At 41.2% G+C, this 12,559-nt stretch overlaps 1 protein-coding gene across 29 annotated transcripts in view; it reads left to right on the forward strand.

Annotated features, from left to right (window-relative positions):
• Nucleotides 1-551: 551 nt before the first annotated feature.
• Nucleotides 552-12,559, forward strand: part of PPFIBP1 (PPFIA binding protein 1) — a 173,993-nt gene continuing 161,985 nt past the window's right edge. For 17 of the 29 annotated variants that reach the window (XM_048216803.2, XM_048216802.2, XM_048216805.2 and 14 more), the window contains exon 1: nt 595-809. The gene's annotated coding sequence lies outside the window, so the exon portion shown is untranslated. Of the gene's footprint in view, nt 810-12,559 lie in introns of all 29 variants that reach the window. The other 12 variants (XM_044385587.3, XM_044385586.3, XM_048216816.2 and 9 more) reach the window with 5 other exon arrangements.

Here is a 12,559-nt window from a genome sequence, read left to right on the forward strand (position 1 = left end):
CACATGGCTGATAACGCCACCAGTTAACAATTCAGAGCTGGGTCGCGGTTTCTAAGATTCTCTTCCAAACCTTTCCGGAGCTTTTGAAGTTCTAAATTCCCCATCTAAGGGAACACCCAGCAGCCCCAAGATAAAAGGGTAGAAGAGAGAGCTGGCGGTTTCCTTTATTTGCATGACTTAAAGCTAGCCATTTTCTGCTCCACGCGCCGCCGGACTCGTACTTGCCCGTGACACAGAGGCAATTGTTTTTCCTTAAAAAGGGGGCTGGGGTGGGTTAGTTTCGTTTCCGACCTGGGATGTAGTACATGCGCCGAGAAGTTCAAAACACGACCCGCAAGGCTCTTCCCCATACCATCACCTCCTTTTCTTAGAGATAGCAGGAAAAGCAGCTTTTTTTTTTCACCACCACCACCCACTCCCAGCCCTAACCTCGCTCGGCGAGGAATGTATAAAATTAGTTGACTCCTCTGAGTGACGGCCCCCGGGCCCAATCAGCGGGCGCCCGGGCGCGGCCGACCCCACCCCCTTGCGAACTCTCTTTGGCTAATTCCCGCAGGGAGGGAGGAGAGAAGGCGAGTGGGAGGTGGGAGGGGGAGGTACCTGGAACTGGGAGTGATGTCAGCTCCCAGCTCGGTGCCTGCCCGGATTCCTGACATGGTGTAGGGCCGAGAGGGTGGGGAAGGCGGGAGCGGGACGGGAAAGGGTTCGGGCTGAGAGCCTGCGGCGGGGCCGCCGTGCCGGGGCTTTGAACTCGGACGGAAGGTGAACCAGAACTTTTGGAACTAGTGCCGGCGGCTCTCCACCCCCAGGTAAGGGCGTTTGGCTCCTCTCAGAGACCCGGAGGGAAGTGGCACCGTTGTGTGGTTGCAGCGGGGTGTTGCAAGCTGCTCCTCCTCTTCCCCGGGTCGATTTCCTTTCCAACTCACTCCTGTTTCCCAGGGGGAACGGGAACTTTTTTGGGGGGAGGGCTTAACTCCGGGGGCTCCCAACTTATATGTGAAAAGTACCTCCAGGATGGACCTGTAAGGGATTGTCTGTGTCCTTAGACCCCCCCCCCCCCACACCCTAGTCTCCCAGTAATACTTGAGAACCCCAATTAGAGAAGTGTGTGTGTGTGTGTGTGTGTGTGTGTGTTGGGGGCGGTATTGAACAATGTCACAAGTTTCGACTCAAAATTTATGCCCTTCGAAAGAGAACGAAAGGTTTGTATTTTTTAGTTTCCCTGTGGCCTGTTACATGTTGATTTAAATGAAAGAATATTGTTATTCTTAATATTGTTATGTGTCAACGTAAAAAAATCCTTTTATATTATATGGTCCAGTCAGGATCTGAGAAATTGACTTGGGATGTATTAATTATGAGCTGTGGGAAGACTCGTCTCTTGGGGGCACACTTCTAAAACTCCAACTCCTTTTCATTATGACACTTTAACAGAATCCCTTTCATTGCCAACTTTGTGATCTGGAGGGGTTAGGAAAGCTGCTGAGAATCTTCAGATCTGCTCCCTGTGGCTGCTTGAGAAAAGGATGAGTGAGGGCTGGTAACTGCGTTTTCAAGGATCATTTTTGGAGAAGAGAGTTTTCACAGGGAAATGGGGTGGAAGGCGGGGCATACAAACTCTTAATTATAGGAGCATGGCTTTTTCAGCGTGTGGGACCAAACAAATTCTTCCTTTCAGTAAGAAGTGCAGAGAGCAGAAGAAGAACTGGATTTAGTGTCCAAGTTTAGAAGTTAGGAAACGCAATTGGCCCTTGGAAGGAAAAGATATTTTGAGAGGTGGAAGTATAGAATTCTGATTTTTGTTTATTTCCTGTTTGAAACCCTTTTTCCTGTTTGGAGATCTTGTGTGCCCAGGTCACTAATTGGTTGTGATTGACTTTCTGGGGAAAAGAATTAACTCTATAAACTGATTCAGAACCCTCACTAATCAGTGCTTGAGGCTCTTTCTTTTGGAGAAGAAAAAAAAAAACAAAACAAAACACCTAGGGGCTGAGACTTGGGAATCAAGTTTCCCCTTTCGTTCACCACTGTTCCTCAGCAGTGAAGATCCTTCCGTTGCCAGGTCAGGTGTGAACTTCATCAGGAGGCAAAAGCTGCATCCCAGGTGCCTTGAATGAAAGGGCATTTCTAGGAGGTGAGGAAAGAAAGAAACGCCACATTACATCTTATAAACCCATGGAGGGAAATAGGGAGCACAGGACTTCACAGACAGGTTTCTCCATCTTTCCAATCAGATTTCAGAGCTAGAAAGAAGTGTTTTGTTTTGCTGTTGTTTATAAAACACCTGGGTCTGTATTATTCTTAGTTCTTGAAAAAATTAGTACAGAGTGGATAAGGAGCAGGCTTTTTGCAAAGGGAAGGTGTGTTTTACTGAAAAGGTCAGAACATTTTAATTTTGGTTTGTGTTTTGGGGCTAAGAAGTAGCAAATGCTTAATGGCTGTGAAATAGTGGTGAATGGGTCTTTTCTATTTATGTTCTATGGGAAGTACATAAAACATACTGTATTTTCCAGTGTACTTTTTCAGTGGGAAAGAGGAGGTAATGTGGAATTCCTGTGGGCTGATGTAAGCTCACTGGAGCCTTGGTTGATAGAGTGTTCAAACTGCAGTTTGTAATAACCAGTCAAGTAAAGAGCATCTTCACGATGTTGTCCTGATGTGCCAAATTCAAATTTATGCTTCCTTTCCGGGAAAGTAGTCCTGGCTTAGGGCCTTGAATATGCCAGTGCTTTAAATTTCATTCACAGTGTTATCGAGTAATAACACTTATTTTAAGTATACTTAATTTTAACTAATATTTATTTCCCTTTCTCTGTTGCTTTTATAAGGTAGTATGGTATAGTAAAACAAAGTACTTTTAAAGGACAAAATTTGAAAGAAATTTGAGTCATTGAGAAGGGTAGGATCAGGTTTCGGTTAAGTTCTCTTTAACCAGCAACTATCCTACTTCCGATACCTAACTTAAAAAAAATAGGATAATCTGGCCTTTGTGGGCAGATAGATGTTGGCTTGAAATGGAGGGCACAATGTAGTTCCAGATCAATAGTGCCTAATTTCAAGGGCATCATAGACATTTTTTGGAGACAGGTTCAGTGAGGGAGAGCTTAACTTTTTATGTAGTCTTTTTGTCACTCACTGTACCAGCACGAGATAAATCAGAACAAGGTCGCTTTTTCCCTGTTACGCACTAGCTGACTCCTTGTGAAAAATGTGCCTTTCCTATTCAGGAAATATTTGTATTTTTATAGTTAATTTAGATTAGGTTGGTAATTTGTTACATTAAAGTTAACTTTTTGAGTTTTTCGTCTCCCATTTAAGAAGGTTCCCAGGGGCACCTGAGGGGCTCGGTTGAGTGTCCGACTCTTATTTACGGCTCGCGTCTTGGTCTAGGGGTCCTGGGATCGACCCCTCATTGGGCTGCACACTCAGCAGGGATTCTGCTTGGAATTCTCCCTCTCCTGCTCCCTCTGCCCCCTCCCTCCACCCGTGCTCACTCTCTCGCTCAAAAAAGGTTCCCAAATAGCACATTGTTAAACTGTTAACGGAAAGAAGACCTCATTCATCTGATGCTGTCTTTTCAAAGATATTATTACATGTTTCTGACCTGCTTTGAATTACCTTTTCAAAACAATGAATGAGTGAAATAATGAGTATTCATTCACATTTGGGTGTGTGTCTTGATTCTTTATTAAAGAAATACTGCTTCAAGGCGGAGGCATAGGCAAGAGATACTGCATAATGATGGCCTTTTTTTATTTCCAGAGATTTCCCTAGAAAGCCATATTAGTTCTGAAATTAAGAAAAAGTCACAGTTGAGCAGCCGATCGTGAAATAGTTCAGGGAGCTGGGATTGTTATTGTTATTTTTTAACTGTGGTTGAACAGATGGGTGTAAGTATGAGATGCAAAGCTGTTGAGATTAGTGACACTGGGTGGTGTTTGGAGATAAGTGGAACAAAGCGTCTGTCTTCTGGCCAGCAGTTCCCTTCAACTAAAAGTTGATAATTTCACAGTTAAATCAGTCATCAAACTGCCCCAAAATGGACACTGTCCAAAACCCGCTCTGGGCTTGTGCAGTCGCTTCATCTGTAGTGTGTGATGCCGGTTTTTCCTCAGGCTCCTCACCGTGCATGTCAGAACCTTTTTCCTAGTCAAAAAGCTGACAGCTTTTGTCACATATATTACAACCACAAAGATGAACGCTATATTAATTGGAGGTAATGGCTTAAAAAAACTAAACTGAACCAACCCACCCCGCAAAAAATACAAAGACACTTCTATTTCTTTTACACTCTTCATTTTAAATCTAGTCATTATTGATGCCAGTTTGGCCTAAGTGGACAATGTTTCAAAAGGCCAAGTGGTGAGGATTACTTTTGCTTCATATTTTTTTTCCATTTTGAAGAATCTAAAATGCCAGACAACTGGATTTTAGATTAAAAAAAATGGGCTCTCCCAGGAGTTTCAAGTTTGCACACTTGTTACGCACTTTTGTGGGGGAGAGGAGGGTCTGAGTGACATGTGTACTGGTCTATACCCATTGAAGAGCTTCTATTTCTGAAATGTGGCTTTGGACCCTGAGTGTGGTCCTGGTGGGTGTGGTGTCACAATTGGTGACTGGACTTGGGTTGTGTGTCTCCCTAGAACTTGCTGTGACTCATATTTGACTGGCCCACATGCAAATCCTTGTTTTCATTGGCAAGTGTCATGAGTTCAGAATAGAAAGATCATTTGGTGTCTTCTGTACAGGGGTGTACCTAAAAATGTCCATGACTGAAGAAATTGTACAAACTCCAACGGTAGTCAATACCAGTCATTCTGGCAAAGGCTCATGGCTCGACTGTGAGTCCTGGAGGAAGAAGATCAAGTACTGTAACATTTGGGGCTGGCTGTAGATTTGATGGACACCCCCTGAATCCAGAGGAAGGCTAGGTAGTTTCACCTCTCTTTTAATTTAGGGAAATCAGCATTTGACATAAAAACAGATACAAGTTTGAGAGAGCAGGTGTGCTGAGTCGTAGCGTGTGTGTGTGTGTGTGTGTGTGTGTGTGTGTGTGTTAACAAGGGCAAACTTAATTTTACCTGATAGGAGAGAGTAAAGATGCTCTTTTCATTAGCAAGCCCATTCATAAATGTGTGGCCAAGTTCTTGAGGCAAGCAAGGGAGTTCTTGGGAAGAAGCAGGAAGCCCATTGGGAAGCGTATTAATTCTTTCATGCTATGCACATAATCCTCTACCAGATCACTAAATATGCCTACGTTATCTTGTATCTCTGTATGTAGGATCTAGTTCACAGGGTCTAGTCCTTTTTTGCTGGCTCTTTGTCACCTTTCTCTGTATAGTACTTGTACAAATGTCGTCATCTCGCCACCACAGAGTTTTATGAGGTTTTTGTGAGGACAGTTAATGGAGTTTACTTTATTTAGGAGAAAGTGAAAACAAGGCTAGAACTAGATGGCCTACTTTCTTAATATTCTAACTCATTAGTGTGGCTGCAGTGGTTGCGTAAGTCATGTTTCGGCGGCCATTATCTGTGTCTAAACATGGTGCTGCTTATAACAACACATAGTAGAGAGTTTTGTTTGAATCAGAATTTGGACACGCTCTACTACTTCTTACGAATGATAGGAGAGTCCAATGAGCCTGTAGGGTCTCCTCTATATTAACTCTGGGAAGTGAGTGAGTGGGAGGAAGCGAAACAGTGGAGGACTCTGAGAGAACACTCCCGTTGAACCTGTGAGTTGGCCAGAATGATTTGTGTGAAATCACCTGGCTCTCAGTGTTTTTCCTCTGGATCGGCTGCTGTGGATGCTTTCACATTCTTCCAGCCCCCACCCCCATCAGTTTGTGACTTTGCACAACCAGAAAGCTTCTATATAGGGAGTTAAGTTTCTTTCATTGCTTTCTTCCCTCCCCAGAGTACCTTGATTCTCTATGGTGACTTGTGTTCTACATCACCGTCTGGGGCAGACACAGCTAAATGCCAACCAGAAGCCATCCCACCCACATCTTCCCTACAGCGAACCCCATTTTAATTTACCACCGTGGCCAGTTTAAAAAGAAAAACAAAAATGCAACGAAAAACTTAATTTTTCCAGAATCTCTTGCAGGGTGTCTAAGTGCACTAGTCTTGGCCAATGAGATGGAAGTAGGTGGGTTGGGCTCCCTCCCCACTTTCAAAAGCTCTTATAAGGGGATGGCCTCTGTGAGCTCACCTTTTGCTCTTTGTACTTTTTTCTTCCTGGATCATGAAGGTGGTTTTCGAAATGGAGAAGCCATCTTGTGACCAAAGACAAGAAGCTTAAGTGTTAAACGGGCTGAGAAGCTGATGGCATTTTCGAACTGCTCTACCAGAACTTGTCTGCCCATTTCTTGACTTTCTGGGAGGAAAAGAAAATCTCTATTTGGTTAGACCACAGAAGCTGGGTCTGTTACTTGTAGCCAAATGTAATCCTAACTGAGTCTAAATTTTAAAAAGTCCTAGTTCATCTTTTTTCTAAGAATTGAAAAAGCAGCATTCTGTACAACAAAAGAGGGGCCAGTCTGGAGCCACACAGACCCTTTGCTTGAATCCTGGCTTTGCTATTTATCATAGTCTAGTATTGGCAAGTAATTTAACTTCTCTGAGTCTAGGTTTTCCCATCTTTAAAATGGTGGTGCTGATATTTGTCTCATAGAATTTTTAGAAATATTTTCAAAATAATTAGAAATTATGAATAGAAATAATAACGGCACATTCGGCACAGAGGTTTTCAACAAATGGTGGCAACTACTCCCCAGGGAAAGTGTAATGGGGAGTCTGTAGAAGAAGAGGCAAGTAATTCAACTTCTAGTAGGTTCTCAGTAAACACAGATTGAAGGACCGAATGGTAGATTAGCTTTATAGCTGCAACCACTTGTTGGCGTGTACTTGCCATTTGGCCAACGCCTATCTCTTATCCTCAGCCTCAACCACCTACATCAGAATACTTGGAGCTCTTCTGTCTTCCAACTTTGGTTGAAAAAGCAAAAGGATGTCCTTATGAAAAATTTATTAGGTATAGCCTGGGGATGAAGGGTGTGGACTCCAGAGTCAGAGAAATGTAGGTTAGAATCCCTTGTCCAAAAGCTGTGTGCTCTTGTCTTCTGTGAAATAGGAATACTTGGGTGCTTATGAGGACTAAATATGATAATATATGTGTTTAAGGAATTCTTGGCTTTGGTATGAGGTCCTCTTGAAGATGTAAGAACAAAACATGGTCTTTACCCTTGAGAAAAGTCACATATGGGAGATGGGGGCAGAACAGAGATGGCCCTCCTTACACATAACCATAATAAAAAACAGATTTAGACTACTGTTTAGCTGTTAATATGGTTGAAAGAGAAAACATGTTGACTTATACATATGTCTGTTGTATATTAAGGAAAACAGCCAAGCACATATGTATAGTTTATATTTGTTAATGCATGAAAAATTATTAAATAGGGTGATTTATGGGAGGTGAGATTAGCATGGCAGGGAGGATGAAAGGGGCTTTAATTTTTTTAAAAGCATATTAATGTTTATTTTACAACCTTCATGCATTATTCCTGAAATATAAAAAATGCTTAAGTTCAAAAAATCAATTTGTTGGATCTTTGGGAGGTAGGTGTGGGAAGATCAAACGAGCTAGATGAGTCACTCGAACAAAGGATTGAGTTTGGTGGGATCCCTAGAGGAGGTGGGATTTGAATGGGTCTTGAGGGAGTAGGAGATTTTGAGGAGGCAGTGGGGGGAGATGAGCATGCTGGGCTTTGGTGTGAAATGTAGAATGTAGTGAGATTAATTTTAGAGAAAGATGAGATACAGAGATCAATATTAAGAACAGTAAAGATGTAATGGAGCCAGCCCTTAGAGGGTTTTTAAGAGAGTGACAAGATTATGCTTTAAAATGAGATTTTTTTTTTAAAAGGTGGGGAGAATTATGAGAATTATGTTATAAAGGTGACTTTGGAAATAGTATGTTGGATGTTATTGGAATATAAGTGGTGAGGGGCGGAGAGAGGGGTAAAACACCTTTAATCAGAAAGGCATCAGGGCACATGGATGGCTCAGCCAGGTAAGCGTTCGACTCTTGGCTTCAGCTCAGGTCATGATCTCAAGGTTCTGAGATTCAGGCCCATGTTGGGCTGTGTGCTCAGTGCAGAGTCTGCTTGGGATTCTCTCCCTCTCCTTCTGCCCCTCCCCCCACTCACGTGTATGTGTTCTCTCTCTCAAATAAAATAAATAAAATCTTAAGAAAAATGGCACACAAGTGAAAGTTGAATTTTAATGGGAAATAAGATGAATTAAGAATTGAATACCTGGAGTTTGAGATTCCATCATGACCCACAGTAACTTACCTTTGTCTTCTCATTATATAAATGGGTAAAGTAATAGTATCTGTCTTATTAGGTTTTTAGAATGACAGTAGCAACAGTAGTAATAGTTAATGCTTACACAGCACTTGGCATATTCTAAGTACCTTACGTATTTTAACTTAGATTTAATCCCCACATCAGCTATAAGAAAAGGTATTGTTATTATCCCTACACTATAGAGGAGGAAACTGAGGCACAGAGAGGCTAGATGAATTTCCCTAGATTGTGCATGTTGGACTCATATATATTTTTTTTAATTTAAATTCAGTTAACATATAATGTATTATTAGTTTCAGAGGTAGAGGTCAATGATTCATCAGTCTTATATAATACCCAGTGCTCATCACATCACATGACCTCCTTAATGTCCATCACCCAATTACCCCCTCTCTCTATCCATCTCCCCTCCAGCAACCCTCAGTTTGTTTCCTGTGATTAAGAGTTTCTGTTGATTTGTCTCCTCCTCTGATGTCGTCTTACTTTTCCCCCTCTTCCCCTATGATCCTCTCTGTTTTTCTTAAATTCCATATGAGTGAGATCATATGATAATTAACTTTCTCTGACTGACTTATTTTGCTTAGCATAATACCCTCTAGTTCCATCCATGTCATTGTAAATGTCAAGGTTTCATTCTTCTTGATGGCTGAGTAGTATTCCGTTGTGTGTGTGTGTGTGTGTGTGTGTGTGTGTGTGTGTGCATGTATGTGTGGTATACCACATCTTCTTTATCCATTCATCTGTCGATGGACATCTTGTCTCTTTCCATAGTTTGGCTATTGTGGACATTGGTGCTATAAACGTTGGGGTGCAGGTGCCCCTTTGGCTCACTGCATTTGTGTCTTTGGGGTAAACACCCAGTAATTCAATTGCTGGGTCATAGAGTGGCTCTGTTTTCAAATTTTTGAGGAACCTCCATATGTTTTCCAGAATATGCACCAGCTTGCATTCCCACAGATCCCATAAGAGGGTTCTGCTTTCTCTTCATCCTAGCCAACATCTGTTGTTTCCTGTCTTGTTAATTTTAGCCATTCTGACTGGTGTGAGGTGGTATCTCATTGTGGTTTTGATTTGTATTTCCCTGATGCCAAGTAATGTTGAGCATTTTTTTTCATGTGTGCTGGCCATTGGTATATCTTAAGAGAAATGTCTTCTTGTCTTCTGCCCATTTCTTGACTGGATTTTTTTTGTTCTTTGGGTGTCGAGTTTGATAAGTTCTTTATAGATTTTGGATACTAGCCCTTTATCTAGTAAGACATTTGCAAATATCTTCTCCCATTCTGTCAGTTGTCTTTTGATTTTATCTACTGTTTCCTTTGCTGTGCAAAAGCTTTTTATCTTGATGAAGTCCCAGTAGTTCATTTTTGCCTTTGAAGACATGTCTAGCAAGAGTAGCTATGGCCAAGGTCGCAGAGGTTGCTGCCTGTGTTCTCCTCAACGATTTTGATGGATTCCTGTCTCACATTTAGGTCTTTCATCCATTTTGAGTCTATTTTTGTGTATGGTGTAAAGAAATGGTCCAGTTTCATTCTTCTGCATGTGGCTGTCGAATTTTCCCAGCACCATTTGTTGAAGAGACTGTCTTTATTCCATTGGGTATTCTTTTCTGCTTTGTCAAAAATTAGTTGTCCATAGAATTGAGGGTCCATTTCTGGGTTCTCTATTCTGTTCCATTGATCTATGTGCCTGTTTTTGTGCCAGTACCATACTGTCTTGATGATTACAGCTTTGTAACAGAGCTTAAAGTGCAGAATTGTGATGCCACCACCTTTGGTTTTCTTTTTCAACATTCCTCTGGCTATTTGGGGTCTTTTCTGGTTCCATACAAATTTTAGGATTGTTTGTTCCAGCTCTGTGAAAAAAGTTGATGGAATTTTGATAGGGATTGCATTGAATGTATAGATTGCTCTAGGTAGCATAGACATTTTAACAATATTTGTTCTTCCAATCCATGAGTGTGGAATGATTTTCCATTTCTTTGTGTCTCCCTCAATTTCTTTCATAAGTTTCTATAGTTTTCAGAGTACTGGGCCTCTTTGGTTTAGTTTGTTTCTAGGTATCTTCTGGGTTTTGGTGCAATTGTAAATGGGATCAACTCCTTAATTTCTCTTTCTTCTGTCTCATTGTTACTGTATAGAAAAGCAACTGACTTCTGTGCATTGATTTTTTTTATATCCTGCCACATTGCTGAATTCCTGTATCAGTTCTAGCAACTTTTGGGTGGAGTCTTTTGGGTTTTCTACATAGAATAGCATGTCATCTGCAAAGAGAGAGAGTTTGACTTCTTCCTTGCTGATTCAGATGCCTTTTATTTCTTTTTGTTGTCTGATTGCTGAGGTTAGAACTTCTAGTACTATGTTGAACAGTAGTGGTGAGAGTGACACCCCTGCTGTGTTCCTGACCTTAGGGGAAAAGCTCTGTTTTTCCTCACTGAGGATGATAATCGCTCTGGGTTTTTAATATATGGCTTTTATGATATTGAGATATGTTCCCTCTATCCCTACACTGCAGAGTTTTTATCAAAAAAGGATGTTGTATTTTGTCAAATGCACTTTCTGCATCTATGGAGAGGATCATATGGTTCTTGTCCTTTCCTTTATTAATGTGATGTATCACATTGATTGATTTGCGGGTGTTGAACTACCCTTGCAGCCCATGAGTAAATCCCAATTGGTCATGGTGAGTAATGCCTTTAATGTACTGTTGGATCTTATTAGCTAGTATCTTGGTGAGCATTTTGCATCCATGTTCATCAGGGATATTGGTCTGTAATTGTCCTTTTTGGTTGGGTCTTTGTCTGATTTTGGGATCAAGGTAATGCTGGCCTCATAGAAAGAGTTTGGAAGTTTTCCTTCTATTTCTATTTTTTGAAACAGCTTCAGAAGAATAGGTATTAATTCTTCTTTAAATGTTCGGTAGAATTCTGCTGGGAAGCCATCCAGCCCTGGACTCTTGTTTGTTGGGAGATTTTGCTTCCTGCTTCAATTGCCTTGCTGGTTATTGATCTGTTCAGGTTTTCCATTTCTTCCTGTTTCAGTTTTGGTAGTTTATATGTCTCTAGGAATGCATCCATTTCTTCTAGATTGACTAATTTGTTGGCATGTAGCTGCTCATAATATATACTTATAATTGTATTTCTTGGGTGTTGGTTGTGATCACTCTTCTTTCATTCATGATTTTATTTCAGTCCTTACTTAAGTCTTTTCTTTTTGATAAGTCTGGCCAGAGGTTTATCGACCTTACTCTTTCAAAGAACCAGCTCCTAGTTTCCTTGATCTGTTCTACTGCTCTTTTGGTTTCTGTTTCATTGATTTCTGCTCTAATCTTTATTATTTCTCTTCTCCTCCTGGATTTAGGCTTTATTTACTGTTCTTTCTCCAGTTCCTTCAGGTGTAAGGTTAGGTTGTGTATTTGAGACCTTTCTTGTTTCTTGAGAAAGCGTTGTATTGCTATATACTTCCCTCTTAGGACTGCCTTTGCTGCATCCCAAAGGTTTTGAACAGTTGTGTTTTCACTTTCATTTATTTCCATGAATTAAAAAAAAAACTCTTCAGTTTCCTGGTTGACCCATTCATTCTTTTGTAGGATGCTTGTTAGCCTCTAGGTATTTGAGTTCCTTCCAAATTTCCTCCTTTGATTGAGTTCGAGTTTCAAAGCATTGTGATCTGAAAATATGCAGGGAATGATCCCAATCTTTTGGTACCGGTTGAGACCTGATTTGTGATTCAGTGTGTGATCTATTCTGGAGAATGTTCCATGTGCATTGAAGAAGAATGTGTATTCTTTTGCTTTAGGATGGAATGCTCTGAATATATCTGTGAAGTCCATCTGGTTCAGTGTGTCATTCAAAGCCCTTGTTTCCTTGTTGATTTTCCTCTTAGATGATCTGTCCATTGCAATGAGTGGGGTGTTAAAGTCCCCTACTATTATTGTATTATTATTATTTTTTAAGATTTTATTTATTTATTCAACAGAGATAGAGACAGCCAGCGAGAGAGGGAACACGAGCAGGGGGAGTAGGAGAGGAAGAAGCAGGCTCACAGCGGAGGAGCCCGTCGTGGGGCTCGATCCTGCAATGCCGGGATCACACCCTGAGCTGAAGGCAGATGCTCAACCACCGTGCCACCCAGGCGCCCCCTATTATTGTATTATTATGAATGTGTTTTTTTAATTTTGTTATTAAT

Source organism: Ursus arctos, unplaced genomic scaffold, assembly GCF_023065955.2.
Source record: "Ursus arctos isolate Adak ecotype North America unplaced genomic scaffold, UrsArc2.0 scaffold_26, whole genome shotgun sequence".
Classification (NCBI taxonomy): Eukaryota; Metazoa; Chordata; class Mammalia; order Carnivora; family Ursidae; genus Ursus; species Ursus arctos.